The 21,522-nt window shown below is 42.4% G+C and overlaps 1 protein-coding gene across 1 annotated transcript in view; it reads left to right on the forward strand.

Moving 5' to 3' along the window:
- Positions 1–700: 700 nt before the first annotated feature.
- Positions 701–21,522, forward strand: part of MGAT3 (beta-1,4-mannosyl-glycoprotein 4-beta-N-acetylglucosaminyltransferase) — a 77,511-nt gene continuing 56,689 nt past the window's right edge. Inside the window, exon 1 of the mRNA XM_044301044.1 lies at positions 701–1,114. The gene's annotated coding sequence lies outside the window, so the exon portion shown is untranslated. The remainder of the gene's footprint in view (positions 1,115–21,522) is intronic.

The raw sequence follows: 21,522 nt of genomic DNA on the forward strand, positions 1-21,522 counted from the left end.
TGTAGCTGTGCTCTGTATGTATATCTATCAATAGCTGGAGTATGCATTTCTATCCATAGATGCCTGTGTGCTGTGTATGTATATCTGGTGTGTGTAGCTATGCAGTGTATGTCTATCTGGTATGTGTAGCTGTGCTCTGTATGTATATCAATAGCTGGAGTATGCATTTCTATCCATAGATGCCTGTGTGCTCTGTATGTATATCTGGAGTATGCATTTCTATCCATAGATGACTGTGTGCTGTGTATGTATATCTGGAGTATGCATTTCTATCCATAGATGCCTGTGTGCTCTGTATGTATAGCTGGAGTATGCATTTCTATCCATAGATGACTGTGTGCTCTGTATGTATATCAATAGCTGGAGTATGCATTTCTATCCATAGATGACTGTGTGCTGTGTATGTATATCTGGAGTATGCATTTCTATCCATAGATGACTGTGTGCTGTGTATGTATATCTGGAGTATGCATTTCTATCCATAGATGCCTGTGTGCTCTGTATGTATATCTGGAGTATGCATTTCTATCCATAGATGCCTGTGTGCTCCCTCCGCTCAGACATGTTGCACACTGTGAGGGAAGGAGTAGCGGGGCTGCTGTCTCCCTTTTATTTGCCTTGATTTGACTTCTCATGGCGGAGGAGGAGTCAGGGACCGGCCGGTAAGAGGGCGCACAGACAGATAGGCTCGGCGCTAGGAGGGAGGGGGCTGACAGAGATGGGGGACAGGCAGAGACGAGCGCCGCAGGCTATGGAGCCAGCAGCAGCAGGAGACGCAGGGAGATGCTGAGCGCAGTGTGCACGGGACGCCCGCTCTAGCGGACCGCACGTATCTGCACTGGAGGCGGCTCCCGGGGACAGCACGGGGCGCGCTACCTCCGCACGGCGGCTCTTTGTTGCTCTCTGCCCGCTGACTGGAGCAGCTCTCACCGCCTTACAACTGGCACAGCCTGGGTGCACGCAGTCGCCTCAATGGAGGTGGGCTCAGAGGCTGAGGGTCTCCCCGGGCTGACGAGGGGGTAGCTGGAAGGGAGCCCGGGCTCTGCCGGGTGTTAGTGCTCTCCTGCTTGAGAAGACTGAGGATCCGCCGCCTGGGACCCAATCTCTGCAATGGGTGAGTAGGGGGCTCCTTATGGGGTCTACATGGCTGGGGGAGGCAGTGGGTATAATGCAGAGGGGGCGGGGGATGATGCACACCCACCCCCACACAGCTCAGCTGCACCTATGTGGAGCACAGCTCTGGGCATCACTAGCCATTGCAGCCATACAGCCACTACTACTACCACCATCATCTGTGTGAGATTACATGGTGGTGACTGATGATCTGCTGGCCAGCCCCCTGGTGACTGATGCAGATTGTTGTGCCTTTGGATTTAGGCATATATGACAGTAGCCGTCCTGATGCATGTCCCAGGTCTGTGCCCCCATTCACATGATTATTATCCTGCGTCTAATCCTGCACGTCTATGATGCGCAATAACTGGCTGCAGAAGGAGCTGCTCCTCCCCGGGCCACAGCACCCCTGATATTGGGTGACCTTGTGACACAGGTGCAGTCCTCACCGCTGGCTTCACATTGTCAACGACAAAGGGTTAATACTGGGGGGGGGGATTTTGTTTGCATGAGCCCCAAATTAAAATAAATATATACCTTTTGATTATGGAGATGTCATATACCTATCTGGTGTGTGTGTGTATCTGTGATGTCATATACCTATATACTATATATAGTGATCTGTGATGTCATACCTATATACTATATATAGTGATCTGTGATGTCATATACCTATATACTATATATAGTGATCTGTGATGTCATATGCCTATAGAGATCTGTGATGTCATATACCTATCGTGTGTGTGTGTATATGTGTGTGTATCTGTGATGTCATATACCTATATACTATATATAGTGATCTGTGATGTCATACCTATATACTATATATAGTGATCTGTGATGTCATATACCTATATACTATATATAGTGATCTGTGATGTCATATGCCTATAGAGATCTGTGATGTCATATACCTATCGTGTGTGTGTGTATATGTGTGTGTATCTGTGATGTCATATACCTATATACTATATATAGTGATCTGTGATGTCATATACCTATATACTATATATAGTGATCTGTGATGTCATATACCTATATACTATATATAGTGATCTGTGATGTCATATACCTATATACTATATATAGTGATCTGTGATGTCATATACCTATATACTATATATAGTGATCTGTGATGTCATATACCTATATACTATATATAGTGATCTGTGATGTCATATACCTATATACTATATATAGTGATCTGTGATGTCATATACCTATATACTATATAGTGATCTGTGATGTCATATACCTATATACTATATATAGTGATCTGTGATGTCATATACCTATATACTATATATAGTGATCTGTGATGTCATATACCTATATACTAGAGTTGTTGCAATACCAATTTTTTAATTTCATTTCGATACCATAAAAAAAGTATTGTGATACTTGATACCATTCGATACAACGTGAAAAAAATAAAAAAAACATAAAAGGCGAATTGCGCAGTTTTTTATGTTATTTTAATAGTTTGGACTTTTCAGACGTGGCGATGTTTATTTATTTATTGTTTATATATATATATATATTTTATATGTAAAATTGGGAAAGGGGGTGATTTATGAGAGAGAGAGATCGAGATCGAGAGATCGAGAGATCTAACTATTTCCCCCTTATGGGCTAGAACCTGGGATCTTTTAATCCCTTGTCCTATTCCCCCTAATATGAACATGGACGAGACGTGGAAACCTGATGGTGCATACATATTCTGATAGTCAGGACATCATAGATCACTATGTACACCACATGGTTATGATGTCATAGGTCACTATATATGAAATGTACAGAGATAGTTATGACATCTTAGATCTCTATATACACATGTACGCCAGACAATTATGATGTCATAGATCTCTATATATAACTGTATATGACATCATAGATCACTATATAAATGTACACAAGATAGATATTTATATTGTATATACATGTATGTATTATAGTTATGACATCATAGATCTAAAACACGAATATAAATATACACACGACATCTTAGAGATATATATATATATATATATATAACGTTCAATGAGGGGCTAGCTGTTCCGCTACCCAAAATACGGAATGCACACGGACGTCATCCGTATTTTTTGCAGATCCTTTTTTTGCGGACCGCAAAATACATATACGGTCATGTGTATGAGGCCTAAGGCTCCGCAAAAAAACCGGAAGCCACCCGTGTTGTCTTCCGCAGTTTGCGGAACGGAATGGGCGCAGGCAATATAAATGCCTATTCTTGTCCGCAAAGCGCGGACAAGAATAGGACATGTTATATATATATATATATATTTTTTTTTTTTTTTGTGGGGCCACGGATGCGGACAGCACACGGAGTGCTGTCCGCATCTTTTGGGGCCCCATTGGCGACTCGGATGCGGACCCAAACAACGGTCGTGTGCATGAGGCCTAAAGGGAATGTATCATCAGAAAATGACCTATGGTTAAAAATATGTTTAGCACAAAAAAAAACCACATGATTTGAAAGCATTTTTGCTGAAATTTTATTTACCATTTCAATATCTATAGTTAGAGGTTCTGTCACCTGGTGCATATACGCCAGGTAGGGCTGATAACGCTCACAAAAAGCATACCTTTCTTCTTCTCCTTCTATTAGGTCCAGTTCAGCATGGAAATCAACTTTCAAAAATATGCTAGTTAGCAAAAGGAGCACTCTGAGGCGGGCTTATGCCTTCCGGGCACTGCTGCTGCGATGCAGCGATACCGCGCCTGCGCACTCGCATCTATGATGGAGCGTGCGCACTAGAGGAATACACTAGCCAAGAGGAACGGGAAAATTCCAGTGTGCATGCGCCATCATAGATGTGATGTGAGTGCTCAAGCGCAGGATCTCAGCGCTAGACCCACCTGTATGCTTTTTTTCAGTGTTAGCACCCCTACCAGCGCCTTTCTCTGTGCTTACCAGGCACAGCGCCGTACACTGTATAGCGGCCATGCTTGGTATCATACTCAGCCCTATAGACGTGAATAAGGCACAGCCGTTATACAATGTATGGCAGTTGGGGTGGTAACCAGTTGGGTACACCCCCCCCCCCTCCCCCCCCAACTGGTTACCTCCCCTCTGTACCCTTACTGCAGACTGCTAGCAATTCATTAATAAACTTCTAGGAGGAATAACAGACACAATAACGTACAGACATAAGAATAGATGCTCCAAAATGATTACATGGGGAATGCATGAAGCTATTACGACAGGCGTGTCAGGAGTGGTGGCAGGTCCTCTTTAACCACTAGAGGACCGCCGCACGCAGGATTTCGTCCTTGCGGCGGCCCTGTTATTCCTCCTGGACGTGCCGGCGCGTCCTCTCGCGAGACTTCCTGTGAACGCGCGCACACAGGCACGCGCGTTCACAGAATCGACAGCTAAACAAGTGGATCTACAGCCTGCCAGTGGCGATCTTTCGCTGGCAGGCTGTAGATGCGATTTTTTTTTTTAACCCCTAACAGGTATATCAGACGCTGTTTTGATAACAGCGTCTAATATACCTGCTACCTGGTCCTCTGGTGGTCCCTTTTGCTTGGATTGACCACCAGAGGACACAGGTAGCACCAAACACCACTACACTACACACCCCACCCTGTTACTTATTAACCCCTTATTAACCCCTGATCACCCCATATAGACTCCCTGATCACCCCCCTGTCATTGATCACCCCCCTATAAGGCTCCATTCAGATGTCCGTATGTGTTTTGCGGATCTGCAAAACACATACGGACGTCTGAATGGAGCCTGACAGGGGGGTGATCACCCATATAGACTCCCTGATCACCCCCCCCCCCCGTAAGGCTCCATTCAGACGTCCGTATGTGTTTTGCGGATCCGTGGATTTGCAGATCCGCAAAACACGGACACCGCGGATCCGCAAAACACGGACACCAGCAATGTGCTTTCCGCATTTTGCGGATCCGTACATTGCCAGAACTATATAGAAAATGCCTTTTCTTGTATAGGACATGTTCTATAGGCTCTACAAAAAACGCAGTGTTCGCCCGATCAGGCCTGATCTTGTGCGCACACTTGCATTCAGTCCGCCCCACCGCAGTGACAGAATATTTTTTTTTCTGATCACTGCAAAAACACTGTAAAATCACTGCGGCGCTATAAAAAGATCACTTTTGAGGGGCATGGCGAGTTCATAGAAGATTATTATTTTTTTTTTTTTTTTGGGCACAAGTTAGCGGAAATAGATATTTTGTTGTTTTTATTTTTTTTGTTTTTTTTCTTACAAAGTCTCATATTTCACTAACTTGTGACAAAAAAAAAAATCTCACATGAACTCGCCATACCCCTCACGGAATACAAATGCGTAAAAAATTTTTAGACATTTATATTCCAGAATTCTTCTCGCGCTTTAGGGCCCCTAAAATGCCAGGGCAGTATAAATACCCCACAAATGACCCCATTTCGGAAAGAAGACACCCCAAGGTATTCGCTGAGGGGCATAGGGAGTCCATAAAAGATTGAATTTTTTGTCACAAGTTAGCGGAAAGGGAGACTTTGTGAGAAAAAAACAAAAAAAAAAATCTATTTCCGCTAACTTGTGCCAAAAAAATTATAATAATTCTATGATGAACTCGCCATGCCCCTCACAGAATACCTTGGGGTGTCTTCTTTCCAAAATGGGGTCACATGTGGGGTATTTATACTGCCCTTGCATTTTAGGGGCCCTAAAGCGTGAGAAGAAGTCTGGATTCCAAATGTCTAAAAATGCCCTCCTAAAAGGAATTTGGGCCCCTTTGCACACCTAGGCTGCAAAAAAGTGTCACACATGTGGTATCGCCGTACTCAGGAGAAGTTGGGGAATGTGTTTTGGGGTGTCATTTTACATATACCCATGCTGGGTGAGAGAAATATTTTGGCAAAAGACAACTTTTCCAATTTATTTTTTTTATACAAAGTTGGCATTTGACCAAGATATTTTTCTCACCCAGCATGGGTATATGTAAAATGACACCCTAAAACACATTCCCCAACTTCTCCTGAGTACGGCGATACCAGATGTGTGACACTTTTTTGCAGCCAAGGTGGGCAAAGGGGCACACATTCCAAAGTGCACCTTTCGGATTTTGCAGGCCATTTTTTACACATTTTGATTGCAAAGTACTTCTCACACATTTGGGCCCCTAAATTGCCAGGGCAGTATAACTACGCCACAAGTGACCCCATTTTGGAAAGAAGACACCCCAAGGTATTCCGTGAGGGGCATGGCGAGTTCCTAGACTTTTTTATTTTTTGTCGCAAGTTAGAGGAATATGAGACTTTGTAAGAAAAATTTTTTTTTTTATAAAAATCATCATTTTCCGCTAACTTGTGACAAAAAATAAAAAGTTCTATGAACTCACTTTGCCCATCAGCGAATACCTTAGGGTGTCTTCTTTCCGAAATGGGGTCATTTGTGGGGTTTTTCTACTGTCTGGGCATTGTAGAACCTCAGGAAACATGACAGGTGCTCAGAAAGTCAGAGCTGCTTCAAAAAGCGGAAAGTCACATTTTTGTACCATAGTTTGTAAACGCTATAACTTTTACCCAAACCATTTTTTTTTTTTTTTTTGCCCAAACATTTTTTTTTAATCAGACATGTAGAACAATAAATTTAGCTAAAAATTTTATATATGGATGTCGTTTTTTTCGCAAAATTTTACAGCTAAAAGGGAAAAATGTCATTTTTTTGCAAAAAAATCGTTACATTTCGATTAATAACAAAAAAAAGTAAAAATGTCAGCAGCAATAAAATACCACCAAATGAAAGCTCTATTAGTGAGAAGAAAAGGAGGTAAAATTCATTTGGGTGGTAAGTTGTATGACCGAGCAATAAACGGTGAAAGTAGTGTAGTGCCGAAGTGTAAAAAGTGGCCTGGTCATGAAGGGGGTTTTAGCTAGCAGGGTTGAAGTGGTTAATAATGTGTTTACAAGTTGGATTTCAGCCAATCCCGTAGTGTCATATGGCTGCCGCAGTGTAAGTCAGTATAGTTGCAAGTACGCCTTTTCAGACTCGTCCTTCAGAATTGTGATGCGTACATGTAAGATGAACCATACGCTGATTCCTCAGCTTCAGACCCATGCCCACCATTTGCTGACAAGCTGAATTGTGCCTTTAGAGTGGTGCATTGGCTGGAGACTGATACAGGCAGACAGGAGAGGGATTGACTTACTGGGGAGCCCCCTTCGAGATTACAGCACTCTGGCTTTCTGACGTCGGGGAGCAAGGAGGAGATTCTGAGGATGCGGGGCGGTGCTGGGCTCATCTCACGTACAGGACACATCTAAGGTTCATATGCAGATGTATCAAATCTTTTTTTTTTTTTTTTTTACACAATAAAAGCACACAGAGCTATGGCAACCCATGTCCTCAGCTCTATACATCAAATCCCGGTGATAGGTTCCCTAACCGGATCCGTTCAGAACGGACGCAGATGGTTGTATTATCATAACGGAATTGTTTTTGCTGAACCCTGCCGAATCCAGTAAAAATGCTAGTGTGAAAGTAGCCTAAATAAGTATTTGTTCACTCTGTTCATATTGTGAGAATTTCTTTCCTTATATCTCATCAGCTTTCTTATAGTTAAGCTTTATGGAGTGTGAACAATGCTCCCCTAATTTGTTCCTTCCCCTCCAGCTTTCTCTCTTATTCCGCACACCTGTCGTCACACGGCTAATCCATTCATATTCTCTCACTTTTTAAAGGCCTTTTTTTTTTTTTTTTTTTTTTTTTTTTTTTTTTGTCATTTAAAAGGGTTATCCACTTTTTATCATACTTATTGTTACAAAGATCCCCCATAAAATGCTGATCAGGGCTTGCCTCACTTCTGGGGTCTCCCGCGATCACTTGTGGAGGAACCTGACAGTAAGTACTGTACTTATTTTCCCTGGAGTATCTCCGCAGGAAATTGCAAGCATTACATGAAGCTCATTGAAATCGATGGGTCCCCCTCTTTTTAGCCACTCTCTCTCCTCTGTGAATTGATAAATGATAAACCCAAAATGTCCTCACTGTTTGGAATAGGTTTTCTGAACCAGACGACTCTTTTAAAGAAAAGCTCCAGTATCTTCATGTGTCCTGTGCAGTGTCTTGTTTTTCGTGTGTATCTCTGGTCTGATATCTGAGGGTTTTACGGATTTAGCTCATGTAACATGAACATTCATATATACAGAATAGCATCACTTGTCAAAATAGGTAACATTGGCCATGATTTATCATCTTTTCACTCCAGATTTATCAATGAGACCTTTTTAAAAAGTCGCAAAAAAAGTCACAATCCACTAGGTGGGTGGAGTAGGAAAATTGGAGGCTGTTTAAAGGGTTTGTCCACTTTATTTATATTGATGACTTATCCTCAGGATAGGTGATCAACATCAGATCAGCGGGGTGCCAACTCCCGGAACCCCCACTGAGTGCTGCTTTCTCTTCATTGTTTACTTGCTCGCCATTGCAACCGCAGTGGTGAGCAGGTTTAATTACATCTTAGCCGTCCCATTCACTTCTATAGGAAGGCTCCTTCCCATTCAAGTGAGCAGGAAGGAGCCATCCCATAGAAGTGAATGGGACGGCATGGGTTTAATTACACAGCTCACGGCTGCAGTTGTGATGGCGAACAGCTAAACGGAGAAGAGAAGGCAGCTCTCATACAAGCGCTGCTTTCTCTTCAAACAGCTGATCGGCGAGGGTGCTGGGTATCACTTGCGGATAGGTCATCAATATAAATAAACAACCCCTTTCAAGCATGAGACAAATTTCTCAATCAATTTGGGACATTTGATAAACGTGGCATAAAATACACCAACTCAGACTCGAGCAAAACGTACCTCGGATATTCCTCTCATAATAAATTCTTCCCACCAGTAATGTAGCTGTCCTCTACCTACAGTGCTAGCCACTTTGGTGGCTTTTATTTTATTTTATTTTTTTTATGATTTCCTTTAATCAAATTCCCAGATATTCCTGATCATGAGAAATCTGTGACTATCCTATTAATTAGTCAAATGCAGTTATGTATTTGGCAGTAATATGTCAGAGGTGAATTACTAAGAAAAAACATTTGCTGACTTAGCAGATTACACAGTTTCAAGACAGTTCCCAGCATTTGTTGAGTAACTGAATTGTACCCTTAGGCCCCATTCACACAACCGTATTTTTGGTCCCCATCCAATCAGGATTTTTTGTGCTGTCTGCATTTGTATGTCCATTCCGTAGTCCCTCCAAAAAGATAGAACATGTTCAATTCTTATCTGTTTTGTGGACAAGAATAGACATGGTTACAATGTATCCGAAAAAAAAAGGATGGATCTCTCTGACATCATCTGCATTTTTTGGACCACAAAATACATAGTCGTGTGAATGCACCCTTAGGCCCCTTGCAGACGCGTGTGTCCAGATGCGTTGCAAATGTGTTCAGTGAATAAAGTGCGATTTCGCAGGCAAAGTCATTCAGCTTTGCCTGCGATTGCGTTCAGTTTTTATTTTGCGGGTGCAATGCGTTTTGCACGCGCATGATAAAAAACTGTATACAAAAAAAATCTCTTGGCAACCATCCGTGAAAAATGCATTGCATCCGCATTTGCTTGTGGATGCAATGCGATTTTTCACACAGGTTCATTCACTTCTATGGGGCCAGCATTGCCTGAAAATCGTAGAATATAGAACATGCTGCAATTTTTCACGCAACGCACAAGTGATGCGTGAAAACCAACGCACATGTACACAGACCCATTGAAATGAATGGGTCTGGATTCCGTGCGTTCGCATTGCTCCTGCGCGGAATACTCGCGCGTGTGAAAGGGGCCTTAGAGTGGTGCATCAGCTGGCACAATGGAGATGCAATCAGACTGGAGAGCATCTGTAGAATTAGCCTGCTATAGATTTGCATTTTTATTGATCATTGACTGTAGATGTTTGCTTTTTCACCATGTGGCACCCAGGATTGGTTATCTACTGTGCCCAGTTAGAGAGTAACTGGTGTTCCATTTTTTTAATTTCATAAATCAATAATACAAGCAAAAATAAGAGAAAAATGTCTCGCTGATCAGTAACTCTCATTTAACAGCTAAAATATATCTTCAGTGAAGAGGGTTTAGCAGTTTACTGAGAGATCAGATTACAGCTGCATCCCCTAGAAGTGCATGGGAAGGAAAAGTAGGAGGGAGGAAATGCTGGAGAGAAAGAGAAAGGCAGGGACAAACAGATGTTTCTGCAGGAACTAAAACGCTTTGTCTCATCCCAGTTCTGGATTCACAGCTACACTACTCAGTATTGTATAATGTCCTCCATGCTGCGGCTTCTGAGGGTGCTACAGATAGATGAGAGGAAATCCTTCTCCCCTATATCTGTGTGCAGTATATGATGGACATTATAGTGGCTAGTTTCCACCCACTATCTCGGGGAACACTGACAGTTATGGAGCCTGCAGAAGGGAAGAGTGGTAAGAAATTCAGGATATATTTCATAATGGCCAGAAATAGGGCTACTCCTAATGAGAACACATGAAAACTTATGCCTGAAAGGTAGACTTTAAAGCAGATCATCAGAATTTGAGTCCACATTTTCTATCCAGTCAACACTACTTAGCCAATAAATACATTTAACTAAAGGCATTCTCATCTTGAATGAATGGCCAATAATAAAAGGTAGTTATATAAATTAATGCTCTTTCCGGGAAGGTATTTAAAACGCCTCGGGATATCCTTCCTCGGCCAAACTCCTTCCACAGTGTAGTGGGTGTGCAGTGTACCGCAGCTCGGCTCCTATACATTGGAGTAAGGCCCGCTTCACATATATCACTTGTGTCCGGCCAGCTATATTAGGCCAGGAGCTAAACACAACTGATATGTGTACTGCACTTCAGATTCCTCATTTATCCACGGACAGAAAAAGTAAGCATGCAGCGTTTTTCTGTCTGCTGCTATTCAGCATCCAACGTCACAACTGCTGCACCAGATGTATGAGAACAATCCTATAGAAAACGATGGGATCAGTTCTGGCTTCAGTTCCTCTCCAGTGTTTTTTGCTTCATGCCGGAGGGGAACTGAACCTGATTGCTGGACATTTGGGAAGGGGGCCTGAACCAGCTCAGTTCACTGTGTTGTTTCTGTTACTAAAGAAATTAGAGACCTGAATGGAGTGGTATCGTGGTCCTCTATACATAAATAACCCCTATTCTGGACATTGGCAAACTTTTATTTTTCCTCTACTTTTTGGCCAGAGTTACCAGGAGGGAGTGAGGCTCACACTGAAGCCATGCACAGGAGTGACGGGGTTCCTCATACATTTTCCTCCTTGAAAATAATTATTTTTCAGAAAGTAATGCACAGTTGTGATTGATTCTTTGAATACTTACTCATGTTTAACCTGATTCTATTTACTGGTTCTTTGTGACCTATTCATGAATGCCCTTGACAAACACCATTTCTGACCAGACCTTCTGTTCAGCATTGTTGCAATTGACGATTATTTGTACCGTTCACGCCGTTCATTGAACACACACTGTCATTAGAGAGACAAAACACCCGGTAATAAGAGTATTCACAATGCTGATTGTGGTGTAGTATACAAGCGGCTCCTCATGAAGTAAGTTGCGGCTCAGTGCGCAATTACTATGTGGCTACACTTCTAATAGCAGGTCTCATTGCACACATACAACAACACTTCCACCGGATGTGAAAAACTGCTGGAACAGTTCATCAGGTAGCTTTTATTGAGGAGTAAACTGCCAAGATTATTAAACCCCCCCCCCCCTTCAGCTTTGCTAAAAGCAGAATGTCGAAGGCTGGCTGCATGTTCAGCTGTCTTTCCCGATCCCCCACATAATCACTTGGCTCGGCTGAATGTACATGTGTCTTGAATCTGTGGCAGCAGCTTATCTCCCCGAAAACAAAAGGATCGGCCACTTGAAATACAGCGATGAGATCCATATCTCCCCCGATATCTATCAGGAGGCCCCCATATACTTTAATCTAATGTGTATGGCAAGCTAAAAGCCTACCTGAATAAAAAAAAAAAAAAAGTTCGCTTAATGGCTGTGCTTCTTTCTACAATCATAACTGTGAAGGAACAGGTCTTGTTTGGCCTTCACTGATGTCTTTTTCAGCCATATTATTCCCTGTTTCATCTGCACAGCTAGATGCATTTCATTCAGAAGTAGGGGGTGTCTCCCTTCTGTGAAATCTGCCAGCACTCTGCTGCTGTGATGTTTTTTTTCCCCCTTACGTCCCACTATGTTTGTTTTCAGCTCCTGAGCTCACAGATGAGATAAAGAGGGATAAATCGCACTTGTAGAAATGCAAGAGGCTCCTATAAACTTTAAAAGCTGTGTACAAGCAGTAAGCATGACTTTACAGATTTTTTTTTTCAGGTGGATGCAGGCATGTTTTAATTAAAGTGATTTAGAAATTTTCTAGTTACACCATTCTCTATTAAATGAAATTAAGTGAAAGTACGGTGACTCTTTAAGAGGAGATGAACCTCCTTTTCTGCAGGTCTACGGAAGGAGATACGGATGCGGAGAGCACATCATGTGCTGGCCGCATTTTTGCATCCTATCCACAAAAAATGTGTATTGGATGTGGACCACAAATACGGTCTTGTAAATGCACCCTTAAGGTGGCCATAGACCTTAGATAACTGCTGTCTGTAATGTGTTCTGAATGGAGAGAGGAGAATAGGCTTCTGCTACAAGCTAAATGTCATTATTTGTTTCTGATGTGTCACGTACAAGTACTAGCATGTTCAAATTAAACACATTTTTGCGTCATTTAGACATGCCATAAAATTGTTTATTTGGGAGTGGTCCCTGGGACCTTTGAGGAGTATGCTTGGTTGTTCCTGGATCTTCTATTCATTTTCATGACACCATCTTACAGGATACCATTTTTCTAGGGATTAGTGCATGTCCCAGAGGTTAGAACCTCAATTTTCTAATAGGCACGCCATAAAAGTGTTTAAGTGGAATACCCCTCCAGTGTTTTCGTCTTGTTACTGCCCGTTTAGAAACTCTTGTTTATTACCAGTTAGCAGATACCCTAAAACAATACTAATGAGGGATCGAGGCTTAACCTGGTAAATGGCTCTCTTATAATTATGTCCATAATTTGCTTGATAAATCCACTAGAGTCCATGTCCTGTTTGAATAGTGCTTTGAAGAGGGGCAGCAGACACCAACACAAAATAAAATTAGACCATTAACATAAAGTGGACGTTATTTTACTATTGTAATGGCATTCTTAAACATATTCACCTAAAGTCAAACTTTGGGTTGATTTCTTCAGTTCTTATTCTGATTTTATCATATTATATTTTATTTATTTTTTTTTTTTTATATATATACATCTGTTTCTGGGAAGACCCAGTGACCATCAATATATGGCTGCCATTTCAGCACTCAGAAGGTTGTCAACCATTTCTCTTACAAAGTCCAAGACCAAGTTGTGGATGATTTGATACATAAATATGCAAAGTTGTCTGACATCTCTTCTGAGAGCTGTAATGGCTGCCATATAAGTTGTCAGCATAAGGCAGATAACTGATACATTCTGTGGACTTGCATAAAGATGCTCTAAGATTTGTTTTATTGTTGCCCCAACCATTTTATTACAGAAGAATGAGCTCTAGTTTAGGTCCTCTGTTGCATCTCATGACCTGCAGTCTGGCTGTTCGAGTCCTACAAGGTCTGCTGTGCGGACCTTTGAAGCCAGTCTCTCAGTGCAAGTCTATGAGAGGCTCAATGTTTGTCTCATAGACTTGCATAGAGAGACCCAGCTGACACAGCAGACTCTGTAGGTTGTCAAACGGCAAGTCACACGATGCAGTCACCCTTGTTGCACCTCACTGCCTATTTTCATCTGTATTAATAGTCAGTCATTAATAGTCATTTCTCTCCAAAATGAAGAGATGATTTCTAAGTGAAAGGTCTGATTACATTTAGCTGAGCTAGCCCTACAAGGCATTGTCTGGTTTATCAGTACATTTCCTGGTGACTCCTTTTTAATACTGGATGGATCTCATTGTTATCTTTGTCACATAGTTAAAGGGACACTGGTCAAATTTATATAATCATATATTAACAACCTATATGTGAATATTCTATCAATGTATTATAATTTTTTTTTTTTTTTCAGCGGGTGGATGGATTTTTGGATATAATATTTTTTTATGTCACTCCATGTATTCTACTTCCTGTCCTGGCTCTTTAACCTCCAATTTGTACTTTATTTTCAGTACATAGTACAGCCACCAATAAAAAAAAAATTATTTTGTCTGAATATTGAGCTAAAAATACCACTTTCTGATGGAAATGTCCCTTTCAACGTAGATGTTTCTCTGACATTTTGTGCCCTAATGAATGTACAGTCACTGGAAAGTTGTAAACGTCCATCTGCAGGCTTTTCAGTGGTCTTGTGTTTCAAAGGTCGCTGGTTTAAAAAAACATTCTGAAGTGTACGAAATAATATAATGGTTGATTTACTGACTGTTATAGGACGTGTACAAGCTTTCCCCCAGATCTGCCTTGTTGGACATGTGCGCATTTTTGTAAAACCATTGCGGTGAAAAGATTAAAGAGTAAAAATAGTAGAAGAGATATATATTTTTTTTTTTCATTTTGTCAGTAATGAATGAACCTGGCATGCAGGAATGACATTGTATAAATTAATATTCATTATTAATATAAAATATTAATATTCCTTGTTTCTGTAAAACTTGAGTAAACTTATTTGAGCTTTATATTCCCTTACGATTGGAACTCGGCAAAACTAGACCAGCTGGAAAAAGCTAATGACTTGTAGAATTTTTAGAATTACCTTTTTAGGGAAGACAAGCTTCTCATCCCCACAGACAGGGATTGGTATGATATGCTAGGCATGAATTTAGGTGTATCGGAGCATGTCTTTAATTTGTCGAAAACTGGCAGATGCATGAAGCTGGCAAATGCATAAGAGAACAACAAATGTAGAAATGAGTCCTAAAAATAAACATCAGAGAAAAAAAAAAAATTCCCACAGCATGGGAAGTCTACAGATTTTTTTATTTTATTTTTATATTCTTGTAGCAAAGCCTTGAATATAAAAAGGGAACACAATTTCCTCCGGATCCCTGTCATTCTCGGTTGGTTGAGTGGAGGGGGCTTGGAGTGCCTAGTGGGGCAGGGCTCCTGCTGCATCTAGTTGTTTTACACCCAGAGACTGTTGTGTGTTTTTACTTTTTATCTGTATAAATACAGAAGGAGAACTAAAAAATCTACTCTACATAATACAAACTCCCCAGCACCCCGCAAGCACGACCACCACTGTGGGATTACAGGAAGGTCTTAACCACGAAAACGAGAAGTGTATAATGTGATGGAAAAATGAATCCAGCCAGCAAAGGAGGCAACATGGACAATCACAATAAGTTTTTTGTTTTGTTTTATTAATACATTTTTATTCAATAAATACATCAACAAGATATTTACATTCCAGGGGAATACGTGCTATATGGTACATTTAAAAAATCAAATATTCTTCTACAATATCAGATTACTCAGTATATTATATGCATTTTTAGCTATAACATCTGAGAACCCCCAGTGCTTCCCTCCAATATATAACCCTGGAACGCCTCTACATGATAAATGCCATTTGCTGAAGTGAGACAACCCATTAATTATGAATTGTGGATTAAAGATGCCATATGAGCAGCATTTTATAGTTAATAATTTGAATAAAGACTATTTTGTTTTAATTTTTTAGCTTCCCACATATCATTGTATTAAGAGTTCCCAATATGTCTCAAATTTTAAAGATATTGGATGAGATTTATCAAACTGGTGTAAAGTAGAACTGGCTTCTTTCACACTAGCGTTGTTTGAATCCGGCGTGCAATTCCTTCGCTGGAACTGCCTGCGGGATCCGGAAAAACGTGTGAAATCTGATTACATTTGAATCCAAAAATTCTTCAAAATCTCCCTCCTGGCAAAATATAGGAGTTTATTAACCACTGCAATTTTTTTCCATACTAATTTGACTCTTCCTATCAAGGCCCAATAACCAGGGACATAAATTAAGATTATTATTAATGATATCTGTTACATTATGCCAATAGATGTGTAGCTTGGGGCATCTCCAAAACACACTGCCTCCGACTGAAGAAGCGTCAAAGCTTCTTTATTGTAAGAACTGTGAATCTGTGGAATAGACTTCCTCAGGACGTGGTCACAGCAGGAACAGTGGACAGTTTCAAAAAAGGTTTAGATGAATTCTTAAAAGTAAAAAACATAAATGCTTATGAAAACGTGTAGAAATCTGAGTTTCACTGCCCACCTATCCCTTGGTTGAACTTGATGGACATTTGTCTTTTTTCAACCGTATGAACTATGTAACTATGTGTATCCACTTAACATTGTGCAATCCAGATTTGGTCATAGTTTTGTGGGCAAGAGGGGAAATAGGGGATTTCCCGGGACGCAGAAATTATTTAGCTTTTTTTTTTTTTTTTTTGCTGTATTGGCTATAATTTGTGATCCATAATCTGCATAAGGGCTCATGCACACGAACGTATTTTCTTTCCGCAGACCGCAAAATACATATGGTCGTGTGCATGAGGCCTAACAGATAACTTTGGCATCCTGCAGTCAAACATAGGAATGTTTTATGGTCATCCATTTTTTTACTGTGTCTCTAAACAGGAAAAGAAAAACAAGTATATTCCACATTTTTGGCAAACGCTTATAACATGGACATTGCGGGGGTTGAGGAAATTCTCCTGACATTTGTGATAGGGCAAATGTCTGGATTCTCAGATACTTAGTCAGTTGTACTGTTAGTAATTACCATGTCTTTTCCTGTTTTGCAAACACTTTACAACAACCCAGTGTTGCAACAGCACAGTTCCTATCATGCACAGACCAGAAATCCCTCAACTGTGTCAGCTAGCAATGTATTGCCAACGGTCAGATCTTGTTCTTTAAACACAGTACCCCAAATACTTTGTCATCCGTCGTCAAAAACATAGCCGATCTCAAGCACTGTATGATCCAAGACCAGGAACCTAGTTTGAAGCTACTGGTCCCTGAAGGAAAATCTGTACGAGACCCCACATAGCTGTTCCTACTGTTTCCTTCTTATGTTGCAGAGGAGCCTTTCAGACTACATTAAGCGAACCGGTCAGGTGATTTCTGCTGACGTACCTATGAGCAGCATATAGTAGAGGGAAAGAAGCTGAGATCTGTGAGATATAGGATTTGGTGTTGATTGAGCACCAAAGTGCTCGAGTAAAACACTTTGGGATGCTCAGATGCTCTGTAGAGGGCAGGGTGTCTGGTTCATAGGAAAAGGTCAGAAATTGATGGAAACACCACTGAAATGGTCCGGGAACAGCATAGGGTGGATGTCTGGATGCATCTTGGACTCCCAGGTTGCTGCTGGGAGCGATTGTTGTCTGAGTAGTACGCCACTTTTACAGACTGACAATAATACGCACCAAACCGAAGATAAAATCGATTTTAGAGGAAAAATTGTTAGGAAACATTCTTTCCTGTATATTTACTTGTATATAAAGTGCAAGTGCTGCCAAAAAGGCACTCCGATACAACCTGTATATCATATAAAGGATGGCCTCATTCACATTTTGGTACAATTGTTCAGGTAGTGGGACTCCTACACTCATAAAGTCTATGCACTAAGTGAAAGGGCTGCCAAAAATTACAAGGAACCGGCACTCCAATGCACCCTTTATTATACATAAAGGAGGGCATCATACACACCCTTGAAAAATTATGATTGGTGACCCTCAAAGACTATTGGAGCAAGGGCCTGCTGGTGACATCTGAAAAATTTGGGGTGAGTGTCTGCTGCTGAGCTGACCATCTAAAACATTAGAAGTGAGGGCAGCCTAATAAGCATGTTGATATGATGGAGGAGGACGAGAAAAGGAAGATTGAACCATATACCATTTTTTGTGGTGGAAGGGATGCATGGGAATACAGTGTATTGAATACACAATAACATTCACATTTAAAGTGCCTTTATGTTCAGCTGCTTTCCTCTGGAGTACAGAAGTCAGGGGAAATCCAGGCCTTGTTCATTTTGATAAGTCAACCTGTCAGCATTTTCAGTTGACAGGCGGATGCTCTTATCAGTTATTATGCCCCTAGCAGCACTAAATACCCACTCTGACAAAACGCTGGTGGCAGGGCAGGCCAGCACCTCCAAGGCAAGTTCGTGCCATGTGTCCAGCTTGGACACCCAATAGTTGTAAGGCACAGAGGGATCATTGAGGACGCTGACATGAGAAGTTGTAGCGGTGGTTCGAGAAGGGTGAACAACCAATAATCAGTGTTGGTCAAAATGCGTATAACCTGAGGGTCACGGGAACGGCAGCATAACATAAAGTCAACCATGTGTGCCAGAGTCCCAACAGACAAGACTTCGCTGTCCTCATCAGGAAGATGACTCTCAATCTCCTCATCCTCTTCCTCCTCTTTGGCCCATCTACGCTGAACAGATGGAATAAACCTGCTATGGGTACTACCCTCTGTAGCGGAGGCAACAGTCTCCTGCTCCTCATCATCCAATTCTCGCTGAGAATACAAACTGAGGGCGGTCTGGCTATCACCCTGTTTACTGTCTTTCCCCCATTTCCACCTCTTCCATATGCAAAGCGTCCGCCTTCATTGTGAACAGCGAGCGTTTCAGTAGACGCAGAAGTGGGATGGTTACGCTGATAATAGCAGCATCGCCGCTCACCATCTGTGTTGATTCCTGCAAAGTTGCTTAAAACCTCACAGAAATCAGACATCTATGCCCACTTGTCGCTTGGAAAGAACAGAAGCTGACTTTAAAGGAGTCGACCATGTTGCCGCTGGTATGCCTCTACTGCTCTCTGCTGCTTACAAAGCCTGACCAACATGTGGAACGTGGAGTTCCAGCACATGCTCACTTCGCACAACAGTTGGTGAGCTGGCAATTGCAAGTGCTGCTGCAGCGTTGCCAGACCGGCAACGCTGTAGGTTGAACACGTGGGCTAGGCATGGTATGTGTGTGAGCTTGCCGAGCTCCAAAGCCGCCACCAAGTTACGGACATTATTAGACACAACCATGCCTGGTTGTAGGTTGAGTGGCGAGAGCCACAGATCAGTCTGGTCCCTTTATACCCTGCCACTGCTCTGCGTCGGTGTGCTGTTTGTCACCTAAGCAAATAAGTTTCAGCACTGCTTCCCCACTGCGGTGCTGTATTGCTTCCAGCTACTGATTGATGGCTGACTGGTTCTGAAAAATGAGAATTCAGAGGTGGAGGTGGAAGTGGAGGAGGAGAAGGGGGGTGGTTGAAGCCACTAATGTAGGTAGTGGCAAAAATCCCGATAGAAGTAGGGCCTGCAATCCTTGGCATCAGTAGCACCTGTGCCATCCTAGGGTACGACTTGCTCCCGGCCTCCACAACATTCACCCAGTGTGCTGTCGGGGAAATGGACCTTCCCGATAACTGCGTTGGTCAGGGCACGGGTTATGTTACAGTACAAATTCTGGTGTAAGGCGGGGACGGCACACCGGGAACAATATTGGTGGCTGGGTACTGAGTAACGGGGGGACGGCCACTGCCATCAGGCTGCGGCAAGCCTCTGTATCTACAATCCTAAATGGCAACATTTCCAGGGCCAGCAATTTAGAAAGGTGTGCATTTAGTGCTATGACCTGTGGGTGGCTGGGTATTTGCGCTCTCGTTCAAAGGCCTGGGGTATGGATATCTGTATGCTGCGCTGGGACACAGAAGTGGATGTGCTAGATAATGGTGCTTGCGAAAGTCCAGGTGCAGGGCGGGAGGCATCCGCGCCTGCGTCTTGGACAGGGGATTGGCCAGCACGTAACACAGGGGAAGAGGAGGCAGTGGTATGACCTGCAGACACTGATTGTGGACCAAGGCGTTCGGCCCACCTATTAGGGTGCTTTGATGCCATGTGGCGGATCATGCTGGTGTTGGTGAGGTTGCTAGTGTTCACGTCCCTGCTCATTTTGGTACAGCACCGGTTGCAAATGACAATTCTTTTATCATCGACACTTTCCTCAAAAAAGCGCCAGATTGCGAAACACCTACCCATTGGCAAGGGACATTGCCGCAGGGGGGTGCTCCCGGGAACGGTCGCAGGCCTGTTTGGTGTGGCCCGCCTTCTCCCTTTAGCCATTGCACTGCCTCTTCCAGCGTGTTGCGGTGCTGTGGTCCCCCCTCTGTACTGCTGTCCTCGCTCTGCTTGCCATTTTCCCAGGTTGGGTCAGTAATTTCATCGTCCACAACCTCCTCTTCCACTTCCTCACTCTGGTCATCCTCCTGACTTGTTGACCTAACAAGAACCTTACTTATCGACAACTGTCTCATCATCATCATCATCATCATCATCATCCACTTCGTGAAACACTAATTGCCGTTCCCCACAGTCATCTTTTTCTGTGGATGCTCCAGAGTTTGGGAATCTGTGCACAAATCTCCTCATGTCCCTCTTCCAGCGGGCTTGGCAAGAGGGCTAAATCAAGGAATGGCGATGAAAAGAGCTCCTCGGAATATCCGAGAGTGGGATCACTTGTTTGGCAAGACTCTCCATGGTGGGAGGGAGGAGGCTCGGGGTGAAGATTCTGTTGACCAGACTCTTGGCTACTCAGACTGGACTGTGTAAGACAGGGTGGTGCTAAACTTTGACTAAAAATAACATCATTGGGTTTTATTAAAAATGTTCAAAATTGCAAGCTGCAGAGTGGCTTTCACAGTCAAGTCACCACAGAATCTGACACCTTGGTCAGCTGCCCCTCCTGCCGATACCTGAGTGATCATCAAAGTTCAATTATGATCAAGACAAAGTTGTTCAAATTTGTTGTGATCCTAACTGAGCTTCAACAATAACTAAGGAGAACACAGAGGTGGCTGAATATCGAACGGTCAGAAAACCTGGCTGATGGATTTGATTGGCATTCTAAAGCTTGCCATATATTGTGGTACAGAGAAGCTGCACAGTCCAAATGGTTGAATATTTTTAATAAAACACAAATTATTTTAGTCCAAAATATATGCACTTCCTTTCCATAGACTTCCAACACCCAGGACCAGGGGCAACCCCTATAATTACTACATGAATCCCCTTATGTGTTGTCTGTGGTTTCTTTTAGACAGTTCTATGCAGGGCCGTAATAAGCACTGATCAGTGATAAAGCAAGTCAATCAGTGCCTGTTTTGTATAAAAATTACACAAGCTAATTGAAACTGGGGGTCGAGCAATCGTCACTTCTATCATTTGTGCTACATACACTTTACTGTATATCGGCAAGCGAACTCCAATATGGACACAGTGTCTTGAATGCTTCATTCTGTGCATGATACATTTACTGCAGGGGACCCAGCTCCTGAAAACCAGAGGTCTGCAAATTC

This window comes from Bufo gargarizans, chromosome 7, assembly GCF_014858855.1.
Source record: "Bufo gargarizans isolate SCDJY-AF-19 chromosome 7, ASM1485885v1, whole genome shotgun sequence".
NCBI classification, from domain to species: Eukaryota; Metazoa; Chordata; class Amphibia; order Anura; family Bufonidae; genus Bufo; species Bufo gargarizans.